Source organism: Artemia sp. Qi Xiang Cuo, chromosome 18 (assembly GCF_049724085.1).
Source record: "Artemia sp. Qi Xiang Cuo chromosome 18, ASM4972408v1, whole genome shotgun sequence".
NCBI lineage: Eukaryota > Metazoa > Arthropoda > Branchiopoda > Anostraca > Artemiidae > Artemia > Artemia sp. Qi Xiang Cuo.
The window spans coordinates 48,747,663-48,767,205 of record NC_142811.1 but is presented as its reverse complement, the minus strand read 5'-3'; the positions used below and the strand labels follow the sequence as shown (position 1 = coordinate 48,767,205).

The window sequence follows — 19,543 nt, the reverse complement described above, 5'->3', positions numbered from 1 at the left end:
ATTGGAATTATGAATAAAAACAGGGATAAAAAACTGCTGGCTAACATTTAAATTACACGATTGATGCGCAAGCCCTCTAAAATTACTACCCCCCGAGGATATTTCCTGCCACATGTGATCATGGTCTCTAACTTTCCCCCTCCCCCCTCGTGGACTGGTATCCTACGGATCCTCCTCTACCAACTCCCACTTCCATAACTACTCTCTTGGTTTTTTTTCAAAAGTGAGTCGCGAATCTTCGGAAAGCCACCTTTGATAAATGGTATTTATTAAACGAGAAATAGCGCCATTAGCCGTGCCAATCAGTTTAGTCAGTGCCTTGACCATGCATTCATCTCCCTCATCCAATGTTTCTACTATTTCTAACAACCGCATGGTGTTAGAACTATCTCTTTGGGCGTGGGCGTAGGACACTGCAGTAGCCTGATGTTCTTTGACTCGGTTTGGAAATTGGGGGTCGTTCACCTCCACCAGCTTAGCTTCACAGTCTAAAGATATTTTGTCGCACTGGAGAAGGGTGTTTTGGAAATTTTTGAATCGTAGAATGGCCCTATCCCCTGAAACCGTTTCCACTGTCTGATAGCCATGCCGTCTACAATGCCTCATGTGATCCCGTAGTTTTATATCACTACGGAATCTAGAGAAGCATGTTGGACAGTAGAAACAGGCACCCCTCTGCGTACCACCCCCCAGACCTCTACGGCTGGCCGTGATAGGGTTAAGTTGACCGATTGTTTTCAGGTGTCTAGGCGATGTGGATAGTAACCAACCACAGTGGGTGCCTAAATCAACTGAGGGACTCCTTACGGGGAAGACCACCTCCTTCTTTTTGAACGAACCCCATCTTCAAATTCTGTTTCGTATTGTACCACAGTAACGCCAACATTTAAATGGGCATTAGCCTTTTAAAAAATATCAATAGATCGAATCGTTACTGGGTATTTCCCCTCTATGCAAGAAAAATCTACAATGGGGAAATGGGACCCTTCCTTCCCATGCGTAGCCCAAGTATTTAATTTTTTCTTGGTAGCTTCTTGAGCTAGAGGCTCATATACTGATATTATGACAGCATATCGGAAACATTTTTGACATGTTTCAAAACGGATCTGCTGGACACCTTTACACGCTACTAGATCTGGAATATAATTCAAAACTGTACCCGTGTCACTATGCCCCCCTCTTAAAATATAATCTTTCTTAAATTTACAAATATTAACACTTAAATTTTCGACAAAAAGAACTAGAGACCCACTACTGTTTTCATTAAAGTTCTCAAGATGCGTTATAATTTGATCGACCCAATCCATGAAAACTCCCTCAAAATTTTCCAAATTTGAATAAACCAAACGCATCTCGGAATGTACAAAATGATAGTAAACTTCACTTTTTCCCTCATTTAAATAAAACACCTTTAGAACAATAGAAACCTTAATTGAATCCCTCCCCCACAACTGAATTTGATTCTCCAGAAGTGCACGAATTTTGTATATATATGCATGCACAATTTTTACAGGGTCATAAACAAATTTTCCCCCCATAAGTGAATTAAAAGGATCCCCAAACGTTGCAGTGAAAACAACTATATTATTTAAAATTCTGTTGGACAGCTGAAAGTCTGGGAGAGATGTACCCCCCGCCCCCTCTTGTATGTTAACCCCACCCCCAAGTTGTTCAAAAAAAAAAGTCGAATGTTCCACGTCAGTTGTTCGAAGTGGAGTCGTTAGGGTATAGGAGGCTGGAGGGTTCCCTGTTAATTCCCGTGTAAAATAGTCTAAACTTTGCAAGGTATTTTGGCTCAAGTCCCCCTGTTCAACTGTGCTATTATCTAAATTAAAAAGAAAATCATCTAAAAACTCGTCAATATTAAAAGGTACTTCAATGCTATCGTCCCATGTTAAATTGTTGGGGGACTCCACGTGTGCCTCCTCTCCTTCTCCAACTGACGAGCATGGGGGAGATGGCGAGTATGGGACCAATGCTCCAGCCTATAAATGAAAAAATAGCTTATTTTCAAAGTGTTCAAATCATCCCCTACTGTTTAAAATTTGGATTATTATTTACGTATTTTTTAAAACGTACTTAGTAGTAGTAGTAGTAGTAGTAGTAGTAGCAGTATGCACATAGTAGCATTTGGTTAATTCACTGTTCCCCCTCAACTATCGATATTCTGAAAGTTCCAATTTCCAACTTAATATATGATATTTACAATCTAAAACGCCGCTTTACATATAATTGACAATTTGATTTTGTTAATTCAACTACACCCCTTCCCCCGTTGCACGATTAAACCCCCCCCCGAGCCGGCCATCGCGGTGCGTCCCAGTGGCGCGTCCCACAGGGCTTCCCGGGTTCACCGGTCCTTCCAGGCCTCCCCGCCGGCCCCCCCTTAATATAAGATATTTACAAACTAAAACATGACATAATAGGTTTTGATTTTGTTCAAACAACTCCCCCAAAAAAAATTTCATATTAATAATCCTTATCTGCTTTGGAAAAAAAACATGATTTGAAATGGATAACCATCTCCTTTCATAATACACAACTCATTCAGATATAAAGTTTCTTTTTTTTTTAATATTTTTATAGGCAAGTTGAACCACTAGTTTATATCGCAATAGAATTTAACTAACCTTACTATGACCAGAATATAGTGCCTTTTTTGGCTTCACTAATCTAATTTAGCAAAAGGGTGAATGCATGCACTTGACATGATTCAAAAGGGAGAACATTATATTTCCTTTGGGGAGAAAAAATCTTTCAATATTCCCGCTGAGATATACTTTTACGCAGTGTTCAAAAATGTTGCATGTAGAAATGGCCTATACAAGTTGGATGAAATTGATAGATATTTCTATATGAAAGGTAGGAAAAAAATGCTTACATTTGCATATCCCGGCTGCATCTGGGTGCCCGAAGGACCAGGTAGTGCATGCTGGAGGGCCACTTCCTGACCTTGCATAAGTGGGGCAGCTCTTGAAGGCCCAGGTAACGTGTGTTGGAGGGTGGACGGGGCGGCAGCGCTATGTTCTTGCGCGGCTGGGCCGGCTATTTCACGATCTTGCGTAGCTTCGGCATTGTAGTTACCCGCCCACTCTCTCTTTAACTTTCTGCCAGGCTGCATTGGTGCTGGCACTGATGGGGCTGCCTCATCCTCTCTGGCTTTCTTGGAAGGAGGGGGCACGCATTCTTCATAATTGGCCTTAAAAAGAAGAGAAAAATTAGTATCAAAATAATTTGCCCCTTTTTTTTACAGAAAGAAAGTTAGTATCATCATCCATGTAATTTTGTCTAGAAAAACATTTATCACTAAGAAAGCACAACGTAAAAAATTTCGTGAAATATACTAATTGCATCCTTTTTTGAATCTGAGAAAGAAAAATTATGGCTCACCGAGACTTTCAAAATTCAGTCTATAAAAGTCAGCCTAATTTCTTATTTTTAGGCGTTTCTGTTCTTTTCTGGTTTTAATCTGCATTGAGCATGCCTTGTTTGATGCATTTAAAGTATTAACGGTATTTTTTATATTTCCATATCCTTTTTCGATAGCTGGCATTTATCACACCCCCAGAAAAAACAGCCCACGGAAAATAACCCCCCCGGAAAATATCCCTGAGAAAAGACATGGAAAAATATCCCCTCCCCCCCCCCACCGAAAGATATCACATCCTTTTGAATCTGAGAATTACGGCTCACCTGAGCCGTTCAAAAGCCGGCCTAGTTTGTTTGAAGAAAATCCCCCCTAATACTAAACGTTGAAAATGTGAATATTTAATCAAACATTGAAGCAGTGATCTGAGCTATGGTTCTTTTTCAGTTATCCAAATAAATAAAAACATGTTTTTAGTCGCGTCCTTTTGAATCTGTGAAATCTATGGAAACTAAACTGCTAACGAGCAGGATCAATGCTTTAAAAAAGGGTCAGAGCTAATTATAGGCTTCGCGCTGGAGCTTTATGTCAAAACCAGAGCGGGTTAATAACAACAGTGACGGAAGTCAGTAGACACTTTAAATCACAATAGAGAAAGGCTATAATTTTTCGAAAGAAAATTATTTCTTTTTGCTAGAATTTTGGTTGTAAAACAATGGGGGATGGGGTTAGGTTTTGACGGTAAAAGAATATATTTTATGTTTTCCTAGTGAGTATAAAGATTGTAAAGTGATGTTTGTATTGTATGTGGGGGGGGGGGGGGGGGGGGTTAACCGAAAAAATTATAGGGTAAACACGGAAAAAAATTTTATTTTGAAAATAAAAAATTAAAATGTACTCACATTGCTAAATGTGGCTGCCAAGGCTTCAAGTTCATCAATAATTTCATGTGTTCTATCCATTGTGTTCTGGAACTTTCTGATAATTTAATCACATTGCACGCCCGTTATATACGAAATCTCAAGGGTGAATTGTTATGTAACGGGGGAAAACCATTCGTAACCGGCTCTCTGATTGGCTGAGAAGGAGGATGTATCCGACTCGCTGATTGGCTGAGAAGGATGCACGTACTTCCGGTTTCCTATTCCAAGACACCTTGACATTCGTCCCTAGCATGCACTTGTCTAAAACAATAATAATAAATAACTTCCTCAGGCCAACAGATTTAGGAAAACTTAATGTTTCTTAAGTCCCCCTTTCGTGAATCAATAATTACAATATTGATTATGTACAACAATTCCTCAGGTTAGGCTAACCAAACAACAATGAAACCATGTTTGTTTCTTAAATCCCCCCTTCGTGAATCAATAATTTCCCCTAGCGATTATGTAAATCAAGTTTACAGGCTAGGTTCACCTAAAGATCAAAGCAACCATAATGTTTCTTAATTCACCCTTCGTGAATCAATAATTTCCCCGCCGATTATGTAAATCAATTTCTCAGGTTAGACTAGCCAAACAATCTCATAACATTCGCGTCAAGCATGTCCATTCTCACTGACAACGAACAGACATAAATCATCCATATAACAGACATGAAAAACATCAAATAAATCGAACAACACACATAACCATCCATAAAAAAAGACATAAATGTGAGAAAGTTCCTGTTTTTCAAATTCTCACTGACAAAAACCATAAAACATCCATAATTTGATGTTGACAACCATGAAAAACATCAAATAAATCGACCAACACACATAACCATCCATGAAAACATACATAAAAGGGAAAAAACTCATGGTTTTTCAAGTGAGAAAATTCCTGTTTTTTCATTCTCACTGAGAAAACCATAAACCACGTGGTTCGTACGGGACTCTATGCACATATTTGGTGCCCCGTCCGTATTCTATGCCCATATAAGGAGCCCTGTTCGGAGTAGCGCTCCCCACTCTACTCTTACTTATGGAATGAGGGTCTTGGTTCCCCTGATCTACCAACAAATTTAGTAAGCCAGGTACGATTTATCTTAGAGGGTCAAGAAATTCAGTATTGGCAAGGGCTGGTTTTAAATTCTGCTACATTGAATCAGTATAATCAGGTTAGGCCTAAACCTAGTTTTGGAGAGGAAATTTATTTTAAATTCAATTTACCTTCTATGATTTTATGTCGATGGATTCAGCTTAGGGCGAATTGTCTTCCAATCCAGAGTAGACAAATGGTGTTCGACAGGGGGATAGTACATCCTGATGGTCGGTATGTGTGTCCTCTTTGTGGGGATGAGGAAGAAGATTTGGACCATTTTCTCCGAAAGTGCCCGGTGCTCTCTGATTTAAGGGAAAATTACTTACATGGGATTGTTTTGCTGCTTCCAAATATCTTACAAAGTAGTAATCCAACCACAATATTTCGTATTGGTGCGTACATAGAGAAGGGATTGAAAAGAAGGAAATGTTTTTACAATTAATTATTATTAATTATATGGAATTAAAGTTTTTTTTTTTTTTTTGGTATTTTAACAGAAGGTATTTTTAGCTATGTATTCATGTTAATGTGTGTTTGTAATTTGCTCTGTTGTAATTTTTCTATTTTCATATTTTTTGTGTGTATATGGCTCTTGGGCTTTTTGAAATACACGATCTATCTATCTATCTATCTAAGGGACAAAAGTTTTTTTCAAATGAAATTAGAAAGTGAGACAAAAACCTATAATGAATTACAGTTTTTCAATACCTGGGGGATTGAGTGGTTAGGTTCCACTTAACACCCTGCTGCTTACACTGAAGTTTGTCCTGTTTTTCTCAATACTTCAAGCATGAATGCTCTAACACGAGAGTAATGTGATGAAACGCTTAAATTGGTTTATTCTCAATACTTCGGGAATGAAAGGGCTTATTATTCACTTTTACTGTTAACAATAAAGTACTTTAAACGTTTTGAAGCGCCATTGGTAAATAAAACACTTGCAAATCCAGCTTATTGTATATTCTACGCTTTAAAGATTACCTCAGTTGAGCCCTAGTGGAAGTTCAGCTTAAAGAGCTGGGAGCCTGGTGAGTTGGAACCCAAGGAAACCCCTCCCTTCCTCTGCGCGTCTGCCTGTTTTAATTTGTCTGTTGACAATAAATTGGCTATGTGAAATATCCGTCAGTCTCACACTCACAGTTCTTTGTGAGTGTGAAGCCCTATTAAACATGCTTGACTTGTATCTGATTTTTGACTTCTAATTCAAATTTCAAACAGTTCGTGGAGCAACTGGGCTCAATAGCAACAGACACACTAAAAAATGGATTTTTATATTAGTAGATAGGCCTACATGAAAAAATGGCTTTTTATCCTTATTCCAAATATATAGAATTCATTAAGTTTAACGTTAACCATCAAAAGCTACGAGACAGAGAAAATAGGCCTTATTTTCAAAAAAGGGGGGAAAACCCGTAAAAAGTCAAGAAATTTTAATGAAAGTCACACCGTCAAATTCGGCGTATCAGAAAACCGTACTCTAGAGGTTTCAAGCTCCCATCTGCAATAATGTGATATTTTGCATTTTTGGGCAGAATAAAGATCACGGATTCGTGTTTATTTGTTTTTTCATTTTGTTTTATTTCCCCAGGGGCAACCGTATCGGGATAATTGTCCTAGAAGATTAGTAGAAGGTCCAACCGAAAGGAAATCAAGAATTCTAGTGCACTTTTTAAGTGACCAAAAACAATGAAGGGGGACAAGTCCCCCTTCACACCGTTTTTTCTCCAAAGTCATCCGATCAAAATTTTGAGATTGTCACTCTATTCAGTATAGTTCAATAACTATACCTCTGGGGATGACATGCCCCCCCCTCCCCCAGACCTCAGGTGAAAGGGCTGTAAGTTAAGAATTTTGACTTTTATTTACACATAGTATTTTTTATTGGGCGAATACAGACATTTTCCTGGGGGGAGGGAGGTTGCAGGGGGAGGATTATTTCTATAGGATAATACTCCTTGGGAAGGGATATATTTGGGATTGAACTTTCCATGGGAAATTTTACAAAATTGAAATAACCTATAAGAAATTCTCTTTATTTGTCTTGCTTTCTTTTTATAGACTCAATTTTACATGTTGAGATGTTCCGGGGGAATTTTCAGGGCGAATTTTCAGTGGGGTTAGAATCATCTGGGGGTTTTCCGACAGGGATGGGGGATTTTCCTTGGGAAGAATTCTTCAGGGGGTATTTTTAGAGGCATAAGCTTTTTATTCGGGGAGGGTATATTACCGGGAAAAAATTTCCACTGATGAAGGATTTGGAGAAGGATCGGAAATTATATAGAACACAAGTCTTTTTTCAAATTAAGCTAAGGAAAGTTTTTTGGGCGTATTTGTCCGCAGGAAATTTTCGGAGGGGAATTCCTAGCGAGGATGGAATTGCCCAGGGGGAATTTTTCGCTGGGATTTTATAAGGGATAGAACTTTCAAAGGAGTCTTGGCTATTCTTGGCCATGTTCAGTATGAAAGTCAGCACTATATTCATCAGGGGGATTTTCCTAAGTGACCCTGTTTTTTAAGTGTAAGGGGAGGGTCTATTTCGTAGTCACTGAATGACCACAGATTCCATGCTATCATTTTTCACATTTCAAGTTTAAACCCTCTCTTACTGTCACTTCCAAGCGTCAACGTTGCATAAGTACCGAAATTACTTTTTCTCCTCAGTTGATGAAAATTAAATATTCAGTTCATTAAAAATTAATAGCTAATCATAGAGTTCTAAATATCACGGGAATTTGCCATATGATAGTTTTCGTGCTTCTAGAAACAGAAAAACGCCCAACAATTAGTTTCAAATACCGTGTCAATTTTTAATAGCGCTTATTCCTTCGTTCTGATTCAATGAAATAGAACATTTTCAAAAAAGAAAAGTCAGATCAATAAAAAGTTATTAAAGTTCAATGCATTTTGTCAGCGTGTCTCAAATTCAAGGAGGTATGTACTGGTTTGATCTGTGTACACCTGTAGAAGCAAAGAGGCAAGACTGGGGCAAAGGTTAAAAGGCAGACACACGCATATCATAGGCAGCGCAATAGCGCTGCCTAAGTAAAGAACGATGTTGGCACAATGTATTATTTTTTTTCCTTTAAATTAGGATATTTTGAATCGAATGAGTTGTCGTATAAACTCCGAAAAGGGATCGATCAAGTGGAAATTGGAATTACTAGTGCCCTTTTTATTAGCCGAAAGTGATTAGAAGGCAACTAATACCCCTTCTACGCCCACCATTTCCCCAAACACATCCAATCAAAATTTTTATTTAGCCATTTTGTTCAACGTAGTTGAAATATATGGAAATTATGATTTTGAGGTGCACACTCCCCTCCAGAGCCCCCAGGGCAAGGGTTATAAGTTATCCTCTGAGGGGATATAAGGTTTTTTATAGAAAGAGTTGTCGTAGAAACTTCAAAAAGGGCTCATTCGATTGGAAACTCAAGGGATAGTGGTCTTTTTAATAGTCAAAAGTAATTGGAGGGCAACTAACCCCCCTCTCACGCCTACCATTTCTCCAAACACCTCCAATCAAAATTTCGAGATAGAAATTTTGTTCAACGTAGTTGAAAGATCTGGAAGTTATGTTTTTGAGGAGGACACTCCCCCCTCCTCTCAGCTCTTAGGGCCTGGGTTGCAAGTTATGCCCTGAGGGCATATAAGGTTTTTATAGAAAGGTTTGTCGTAGAAACTTCAAAAAGGGCTCATTAGATTGGAGATTCAAAGGGCTAGTGGCCTTTTTAAGAGTCGAAAGTTATTGGAGGGCAACTACTCCCCCCCCCCTCTCACGTCTACCATTTCCCCAAACACATCCAATCAAAATTTTTAGATAGACATTTTGTTCAACGCAGTTGAAACGTCCAGAAATTATGTATTTGAGGATGACACTCCCCCCACAGCCCTCAGTTCAAGGGTTGTAAGTAATGCCCTGGGGGCATATAAGATTTTTATAGAAAATATTATCGTAAAAACTTCAAAAAGGGCTCAATCGATTGGATATTGAAAGGGCTAGTGCCCTTTTTAATAGTTAAAGTAATTGGAGGGCAACAAAGCCCCCTCTCATGCCCACCATTCCCCCAAACACATGCAATCAAATTTTGAGATATCTATTTTGTTCAACGTAGTTAAAAGTTTTGGAAATTATGTCTTTAGGGATGGATGATAACACCCTCAGGGCCCTCAGGGCAAGGGTTGTAAGTTATACCCTGGGGGAATATAAGGTTCTTATAGAAAGTGTTGTCGTAGAAACTTCAATAACGCTCATTTGATTGGAAATTGAAAGAGCTAGTGCCCTTTTAGTAGTGTAGGCCCTGAGTTTTCAAAGGCACCCCTAGGGAAGTTAACATAGGAAAATTAACACATGTTTGATGGTTATTGTTGTTATGTTATGTTTCATGGTTATGATATGTTGATGTTATGTTATGTTGTTATGTTATGTTGTTTCACGGTTGAGTTATTTTGATGTTATGTTATGCTGTTATGTTATGTTGATGTTGTGTCATGGTTATGTCATGTTGATTTTATGTTATGTTGGTTATGTTATGTTAATGTAAGGTTATTGTTGTTATGTTATGTTAATGTTGTTTGATGGCTATTGTTGTTATGTTAATGTTGTTTGATGGCTATTGTGTTATATTATGATGATGTTGTTTCATGGTTATTGTTGTTATGTTATGTTGATGTTATGTTATGTTAATGTTTTGTTATGTTGGCTATGTTATGTTGTTTTATGGTTATGCTGATGTTGTTCCATGGTTATTTTGATGTTATGTTGATGTTGTTTCAAGGTTATGTTATGTTATGTTGGTTATGTTATGTTAATGTTGTTTGATGGGTATTGTTGTTATGTTATGTTGATGTTTTTCATGGTTATGCTATGTTATGTTGGTTATGTTATGCTAATGTTGTTTGATAGCTATTGTTGTTATGTTATGTTGATGTTGTTTCATGGTTATTTTGATGTTATGTTGATTTTTTTTTCATGGTTATTGTTGTTATGTTATGTTATGTTGATGTTATGTTATGTTGGTTATGTTATATTGTTTGATGGTTATGCTATGCTGACGTTGTTTCATGGTTATTTTGATGTTATGTTATGCTGTTATTTTCTGTTGATGTTGTGTCATGGTTATGTTGTTTAATGTTTCTTTGTTTTGTTTATGTTTGTTATGTTTGCAGGTCATATTTGAATTAAATTGTCTAGGCTAGATTTCTAGCGCATGTCATGTTTCTAGATAAAAACATGCCCCCTATACATGTCCAGACATCCCCCCCTCCCAGGTGGCTGAAATCCCCCACAATGCCTTTCTAGACATAACCCTCCCAGCTAGCAAAACTCCCCACGTTGTTTCTAGACAAAATTCCCAGCTAGCAAAACTCACCTGCGATGTTTTTCTAGACATACCCCCAAGCTAGCGAAACTCCCCCACGTTGTTACTGGACAAAATTCCCAGATGGCAGAGCGGCGTCTTTACTGCCAAATTTGATACACTCCGGGGGGTATTTGCTTTCAATATATTAATAAAGGAGAAATGCGTGTCTTACTCGTCCCAAACAATAAATCTTAAGTACACATATACTGTATATAAAAACAAATTAGCAAGCAATAAAACATAGAAAAAAACACAGCAAAAACTAAAAGATGAAAATGTCATATTATCATATACTCAAAAAGAACCATCTATTATAGAAAACTGGGAGCTTCTAGCCTGAAAACCCGGGGGGTAGGGGGGAGTAACATTAGATGCATTTTAAACCATATTAAGAACTGCTACCTGTTAGATTTTCATCTCTATCATGGGAAAATTCTTTAATGTCCAGACCTTAACTTTTAAGCTGTAGTTCAAGCCACATTGACATTATATGACCCCCCTCCAACCAAAACATAACTTTCTTCAGGCGTTTTCTAATAAAAATCATAGTTTTAAATCGTGTGATTCAACCCAAGCCAATCCTAATGCCCCACAAAACACACGACACTGCCATGGCATTTCACCCATTTGACACCGTCCCCGCCCATTCATCCCCTGCTTGACCTAATATTAGTGAGATTTCCCATTTTTGACACTCGTTAGAATGATTCATTACTCTCCCAATTTGATAGAATCCGGGGGGCATATGCTTTCAAGATATTAATAAAGGGGAAATACATGTCTTACTTCTGCTAAAGACTACATCTCAAAAACACAGACAGTGAAAATAAAAACAAACTGACAAGCAAATAAAACACAAAAAAGACGGCTAAAAAACACGACAAAAAATGAAAGATGAAAATCTCATATTATACTATACGCCAAAAAGAACCATCTATTATAAAAAACCAGGGCTTCTAGCCTGCAAGCCCGGAGGGTAGGGGAGGGGGAGTGATATTAGGTGGAATTTAAGACATATTAAGAGCTTTTAAGGAAATACCCCTTTTTCATTAAGATAAATTCATGGATATTTCACATTATTTTACATATTGGAAAATATTTTCCAATATTTTCCAGCTCGCACCTAGTGCCCATCATCTTCAGAAGGAGCATTGATAACAGACGTAGTTCATAGGCGTTATCTTACCTTTAAAATGATTAAGAATAACATGCCAAATTTAAGGAAAGACGAAAAGGAAAGGACTCTGGGGGAGGGGAATGGTTTTTTCCGTCACCAGCTCAACACTGTTTTATTTTTTTTATCGTTAAGCAAAGCACTAATTTTCAGGCGTACATTTATGGTTATCCTTCCTCCCTCCACTAAGGTACCAACCTCTTCCCTGGTCGCCTCCGAGGACTTGTCGAGCCCCCCCCCCGAGTGGTTTCTATTAGCCCGGATACATTTTTACCAAAATATCAACACACGCAAAGGAAGGAAAATTTAATTTCAAGAAATTCTTGCTACCATCTACCCTGTGCGCTGTGGGGGAGTTTGGCCTGTGTCTACTCTTTTTGGGGTACAGAATCCGACATCCTAGGTGAAGTGGGGGAGTTTGTCTGTGTCTGCTCATTCCTGGGACGGAATCCGGGCTTCGGCTAGGTGATAAAAGAGGCTAAAATGGTCTCGCTCGAGATAATTTAAAGGTAGTAATAATAGGGAAATTATCGCTGAGCTTCTACTAAAAATGTATGCATACTTCCCAACAATAGATACTATACGGAAACAATTGGCAAATCTTATAAGTTAAAGTCCTTTTCCCAGGGGCTGTGTGGGTCAAGCTGTCTCTAAAGACATGGCTATTGGGCCTTTCAACTATGCTGAACAAAAGAGTTATCTTAAAATTTCGATCGGATGATTTCGGGAAAAATTTGCATGTGAGGAGACCGATGTTCTAGGCCCACTGCGTTGATACGATCATCCCTGAGGAGAAAAAAACAAATAAACATGCATCCGTGATCTTTCTTCTGGCAAAAAACATAAAATTCCACATTTTTACAAATAAGAGATTAAGACCTCTTCAGTAGAGTTCTTTGAAATGCTGAATCTGATGGCGTGATTTTCATTAAGATTCTTTAACTTTTGAGAGGTGTTTCCCTCTTTTTCGAAAATCAGACGAATTTTCTCAGGCTCTTAGCCATTGATGGGTAACACTAAAATTAATGAAAATTATATATTTGGAATCAGCATAATAAACCAATTCTTTTGATATATCTGTTGATATCAATTCCGTTTTTTTATAGTTTCGTTTACTATTGAGCCGTGTCGCTCCTTACGTACAGTACCATGAACTGTTTGATTCAACACATTTTTCTTCAACTATAATCTTAAGCCCTAGACTGCAACTTGACAGAAAACCAAAAAAAAAATTATTTTTTGATGAAAATCCCAAAAAAGAATTTTCCAATGAAAATACCTTTTTAAAAAAATCTAGGGGCATCTAAAATGTAGGAAAGGGAGCAAATACTTGTAGGTGGAAATTCATCCCTTCCACTCACTCGATGCCACTGAAAAGGACTCATTAAAAAGTGCTGGAAGAGTAAAAACATGAAGATTTGGGAAAAAGAAGGTTGTCCATAATTTGGTAATTTTCCCGTGTTGGGAAGAGCAAAAAACAGTAGAAACGGGATTTAATATGTACAGTGTCCTACAGGACTGTTTCTTGTACTTGAAAAACCCAAAGAAACTTTGTTGCTGGAATTTATTATTTCTGGCGCATGCGCATTCAATTTCTTAGAAAAAATCATCCCACCCTCTCCTTTTAATGTCGGACTTGTATGAACTTTTGTTAGTGCATGCCTTCTCTAGGAAGTTCAAAATTTACCTATAAGCAGTGTCGAATTTGTTGGCTGGTAAACAATTGAGGTAAGACAGTCTAAGCAATACGGATATTTCAATTAGAAAAGTCCGCCGTATAATGTTAACACGAGGGCTAGGTGCCCCAATTCCAGAAACATGTTTTCTTTTATATGATTACATTTTTAGCAAGTAAATTAGTTTAACTTGTCAAAATAAGGAATTTCTTTTTTATTCTCATCAAAGTTTATATTTAAGGGTTTTTGAAGTTACTAGTTACAAGGGGCTTAAATTATAGTTTGGACGTGTTGAGCAAAGAAGTATGCAGCTTATATGCTTCAAAAACCTTTCCCAATCTCTGCCCAATTTGTATCGAAGAATTTGGGACCTTCTTGATGAATCTGAAATTTCGCGCACTCTTCCACGGACAAATCACACCTCTCTACCCTTTTTTACGACCTTTGTACCTCATGATGTTCTCATGGCTCCATATGGCACTGGATCAAAATTTCGAGATTACTATGTTAATTATAATGGTAGATAAGTTTTTAAGAAAATATCGAGTTCAGCACAAGTCATGTTTGCCCCGAAGGTACATTTTTGAACCTTTTGCCAGCTTAGACTAAAATGGCTATCTTCAAATGTCAATCCAATGCCACTGCAAATTTGTGGCACAAAGGGTGGCCCGCTGACCTCAATTAGACTTGAATTTTTAAAAAGCCACTAAATGGTTTCATTTATGATCGATTGTGCCCTTCCATAGCTTTATATTAATTTCTTACTACGAATTTAAAATATAAAAAACAAGTTTTATCAACTGAAAGTAAAGAGCAACATCAAAATTTGAAACGAACAGAAATTATTACGTATATGAGGGGGTTGCTCCCCCCAATACATCAGTCTTCACGCTAAAGTTTGACTTTTTGTTCCGATTATTTAAGAATGACTCATGATACACAAGGACCGTTTAATTAGAATAACAAGCTTTTTTTAAAAAGTCAAAAAACACTTTAGAGTAAAGAACAAGGTACTGAGGAGGTGATATATACGTCATATACGTAATAATTTCTGTTCGTTTTAAGTTTCAATGTTGCTGCTTACCTTCAGTTGAAAAATATATTTTTTTAATTTAATTTCTAACAGTTTTTAATTAATGCCGGGAATCCCACCCCCTGTATGAAATATTCCCTCCCCCATGAAAACTCCAATATAGAAAGATCCTCCCTTGTAAGCACCCGCCAAGAAATCCCCCCCCCCCAATATCTTCATACTTCCCAATAGTCAATACTATATATAAGCAATGGGCAAAGTTCACAACTTGCAGCCCTTCCCCCAAGGACTGTAGAGCGTGTCAAGTCATCCTCAAAGACATAGTTATTAGATCTTTTGACCATGCTGAAGAAAACAAATATCTCAAAATTTTGATCGGACAATTTTGGATAAGAAAGGGGGATGAGAGGGGGGCTAGCTGCCCTCCAATATTTTTGGTCACTTAAGGAGGGCACTAGAACTTTTGATTTCCAATCAAATGAGCCCTCTATCCATCTTCTAGGATCACTGGTTCAATAGGTTCACCCCTGGAATAAAGAAAACAAACAACAAATAGACACGCATAAATGATCTTGCTTCTGGCAAAATATTCAAAATTCCACATGTTTGTACATAGGAGCTTCAAACCTCTGCAGTAGAGTTCTCTGATATGCTAAATATTTTCATTAAGATCACCTGATTTTTAGGGTTGCCCCCCCCCTTTCAAAAATTAGGCAAATGTTCTCAGACTCATAACTTTTAATGGGTAATAAAAATTTCATGAATTTTACACATTTTAAATAACCACCAAAATTCGATTCTTTTGATGTATCTATTATTATCAAGATACTGTTTCTTATAGTTTCGGTTACTATTGAGTCGTATCGCTCCTTACTTACAGTTCGCTACTACGAACTGTTTGATTGGGCTGATAAAAAACATGATTCGTGGGGAACATCACTCTTTACTAAGCAAAAACTGGTTATTATACTGTAGTAATATCAGTCAAAATTACTTTGATTAGAGTGTTTAGCGGAAAAATTTAATTATAAACAATAAACTGTATCATTTGAGCGGATTTTGAGTGAAGCCGTATAGAAGAAATCAAATCTAGCTGATTTTTTACTTAGATTTAATGTAGATGTCAGGATTTTGATATTAATAAAGGCTTTGCAGATACTATTTACGCAAGGTACTTATCTATTACACTTAAATGGACTAGTTTTGAACGACCTTTATTTTCAAATGGGTCAATTGTACAAGTTGGCACCCATGCCCTTTGAATCGCAAGCATCATGTTACCTTTGGATGCATCTTTCTAAGCTTTTCAACCATTTAGATTAAAATACCTCCTTTGAAATTTTCATCCACTACCATCTGGCACCAAGGGGTGCCATGTGGCACTATGGAGCATCGAAGGCTGGTTGGTTTGGCTCCACGTCCTTTCAATGCTCAAAAAGTACATTAGATCTCAAAATATCCAATCGAACGGGCACTTCCTAGGTTAACACGGTTTTCTGTATTATATTAAATAAAAAAAACAAGTTTTTTCATCTGAAAGTAAGGAGCAACATTAAAACGAACCAAAATTATCACGCTTAAGATGGGGGTTGCCCCCTCATCAACACCTCGTTCTTCACACTAAAGTTTCTTAGTACTTTGAAAAAATAAATAAGTTCTTAGACCACACTGCTTTTCCATTTACGAAAAATCAAGAGAAAAAAACGGGTTTAATTTAAATAAAGCAGTTGACAATAACCAAAAAAAAACCTTAATTAATAAGAAAACCAGAATATGTCGGCTCCACGTCCGGGAGCCTTTCTCAACAAAAAAGCAACAGGTTGAAATAAGAAACAACAATGCTTAAAAATAAAATCTTCTTAAAGACGACAAACTAAACACACGGGAGAGAGACAGAAAAAAAGACAACTAAAAAACAAAACCACTAAATGCAATTCACATTCTAAACACTTCCAGAACTGCTGCTATTCACTGAACAAGACAAAAACGAATGTCTATAGTACAAAAAAGGTAATTCCCCTCTTACAATCAGAGGATAAATGGGATCTATTAACAATGAAGACTATATTTTTATTTGAAAGAAAAGATCATTCAACTCAGGACAACTTCCTCGGATTAAATTTACCAGAGTAATTACATTTATACAGTATATGGCACCAGGTCAAAGAAACGTATGCATATAATGTTTTTTTTTTATTTGCTATTTTAGCTGTAGTCCGTTGACTCTTGCCAGCTTTGACCTCATCCTGACTTTCGCTTGCAGAGTTGTCACTTGGTCGGGAACTATTTTGTAGGTCGAATTTTCCTAACAGTAGTGAGTTTTATAGTGAGTTGTCACTACTCACAGTAGTGAGTCAAATTAATCTCCTGGGGTATAATTTCAGTAAGAAAGCTGGTACAACTTATTTCAAAGCTTTGGCAATGCTGTTTTTGACTTTTTTTTTAAACCAATAGAGACAGTCATAAAGAAACCCTCAAGATAATGACAGAGAAACTACGCGAGATAAAACTACAGAATTATTTAAGTATTTCCTCCTCTAATTGAACCTATTACTTTGTTTTATCTTCAAGGCAAAATGAAATCATTCCTTAAAGTGTTTCTTTTCTCACACTTTTAACATTTAACCGCCCCCTCCCACGCTCTCTTTACCTCAAAATGGAAATGAGTGAAATTCATGAGAAATAATGTCAACCTCTGCTTTTGACCCTATTTGAAATAATTAGGTAGTTTTGAAATGTTCTTTAATTTTGAAATATGGAAATGTATACCTTCTAAAGAATCGTTTTTCTTTTCTTAATGAAGGGCATGGGAAACTATTCAAAAAAAAATTAGTTTAAAATGAATAATACCCGGGTTACCGGGGTATGACCTTTCTTTTAAAATAAGGTACAAAGTTATCAGTTTGCGCATGTTTATTCTACTTATCAGGCAGGTCATTGTAAGGAACTGTCAGTAAAGAGCACTCCCTTGCCAACGTTAACCAAAACTCCAACAAGAAAGTTTGGAAATAATAATTAATACACATAAAATAACTTCCGTTTTATTCGATGCAATTGAAGGTAGCTATCCATGGTAGCTATGCAAAGCTTGAATGTACCTATCCAAATTGGCCTAATTTTCGAAAAAGAGAAAAACACTCTTCGAAAATAATCTAATTTTGGTGACAATTGTACCACTAGCTTCTGGATATCCACGAAACTTTCCGGAGAACTTTTCGAGAAATTTTTCAAGCCCGTATCTTACGAAAATTTGAAACTCAACACTGTTCGTGGAACCTTTGTGTATTTAGTTTTTGTTTTTTTCCTTTTTATACCATCGGGGATTACAACAAACCGGTTGTCCTGGGAAATGGCCAGGGATGCCGTTCGAGTAGCAGTGATTGGGAAGGGTGGGGTGAAAGTAGACATTCTAGAAGTGATTAGAAGGGGACGGGGCACCAAGGCAGTCTTTCTTGCATTTTGTCCCGGGATCGATATTGCCTATTGGTGCAGGTGGAACATTATGGGAGATTAAAAATCCAAACAGTTATTCCAATGAGAGAAAATGAAATTTGCTAGGCGCCCCCCCCCCCCCAAATAATGCCTCCAAGATTGATAAACCCCTTTTCAGCCCCCGGAGCAAGGGCTGTAAGTTATGGAACCTGCCCTTTGTTAAGATATAAGGTTTTTATGATAAAATTGGCCGTAAAAACTTTGGATGGGGCTAACTCAATAGAAAATCGTAAGTTCTAGTGCCCTTTTGAAGATTAAATAGTAATCGGAGGGCAACTACCCCCAACAAGTCATTTTTCCCCAAGATGCATCCTATCAAAATTTTGAGATAACTATTACATTTAAAATAGTCCAAAGGTGTAATAACTTTGCCTTCGGGTTTGACAATCCCCCCTCCCCTATCGCAAACCCTGGTACAAGGGATGTAAGTTATGCAAGTTGTTCTTTGTTAATGTACAAGGTTTCTTATTAGGATTTGAGATAGCTGTTTGAGGCAAAATTTTGAGAGAGCTATTTTGTTCAAAATAGTCCAAAGAGTCAAATAGCTATGCCTATGGGTTGATACCCCTCCCCCTCCCATATTCCCCGGTGCAAGGGCTGTAAGTTATGCAAGTTGCTCTTTTTTAAAATATAAGGCTTTTTTTTATCATAAGCAGCACAATAGGTCTCGTGCCCTTTTTAATAGCAGAAAATGATTGGAGGGCATCCAGACCCACCCCCCTCGCCAATCATTTCCAAAAATACATCCAATCCAATTTTGGAGATAGCCGATTTGCTTAGCGTAGTTGAAAGGTCTAGTAATTATGTCTTTGAAGATTACATCCCCTCCCAGCCCTCAGGACAAGTGTTGTAAGTCATGCCCTGGGAGCATATAAGGTTTTTATAGGAAGAGTGGTCCTATAACCTTCGGAGGGGACTCATTGAATTGGTAATTAAAAGTTTTAGTGCCCTTTTTAAGATTCAAAGTGATCAGAGGGCAGCTACCCCCCTAAACATGTCGTCTTTTCTCAAACTGCATCCAGAAGAAATTTTGAAATAGCCATTTTATTCAAAATAGTTCAAAGGCTTTTGGGATTGAAACAAACCCCCAGAGCCTGGGCGTGAGGTTTGTAAGATTTTTCCCTGGGGCATTTAAGGTTTTTATGAAAGGGATGGTTGTAAATACTTTCGGTTAGGCTCATTTGCTTGAAAATTAGAAGTTCTAGTTCGCTTTCAAAAGTCATAACTGATGGAGGGCAACTAGCCCTCGCCCAGAGTACCCCTGTTTAAGCCAAACGCATCTTATTGAAATTTTGAGACAGCTATTGTGTTCAAAAAATTCCAAAAAGCATATAACAATACCTCCATGGTTGATACAGCCCCCCAGAGCCCTGAAGCGTGGGTTGTAAATTATGCCCTGGGGGCAAGTAAGGTTTCT

At 37.5% G+C, this 19,543-nt stretch overlaps 1 protein-coding gene across 3 annotated transcripts in view; it reads right to left on the bottom strand.

Annotated features, from left to right (window-relative positions):
• LOC148941593 (cathepsin L-like proteinase) overlaps nt 1-16,738 on the bottom strand; it is a 47,749-nt gene extending 31,011 nt beyond the window's left edge. For 2 of the 3 annotated variants that reach the window (XM_089104506.1, XM_089104508.1), the window contains exon 1: nt 16,574-16,738. The gene's annotated coding sequence lies outside the window, so the exon portion shown is untranslated. Of the gene's footprint in view, nt 1-5,519; nt 5,655-16,573 lie in introns of those variants that run through there. The other variant, XM_089104507.1, reaches the window with a different exon arrangement.
• Between the last annotated feature and the right edge of the window lie 2,805 nt (nt 16,739-19,543).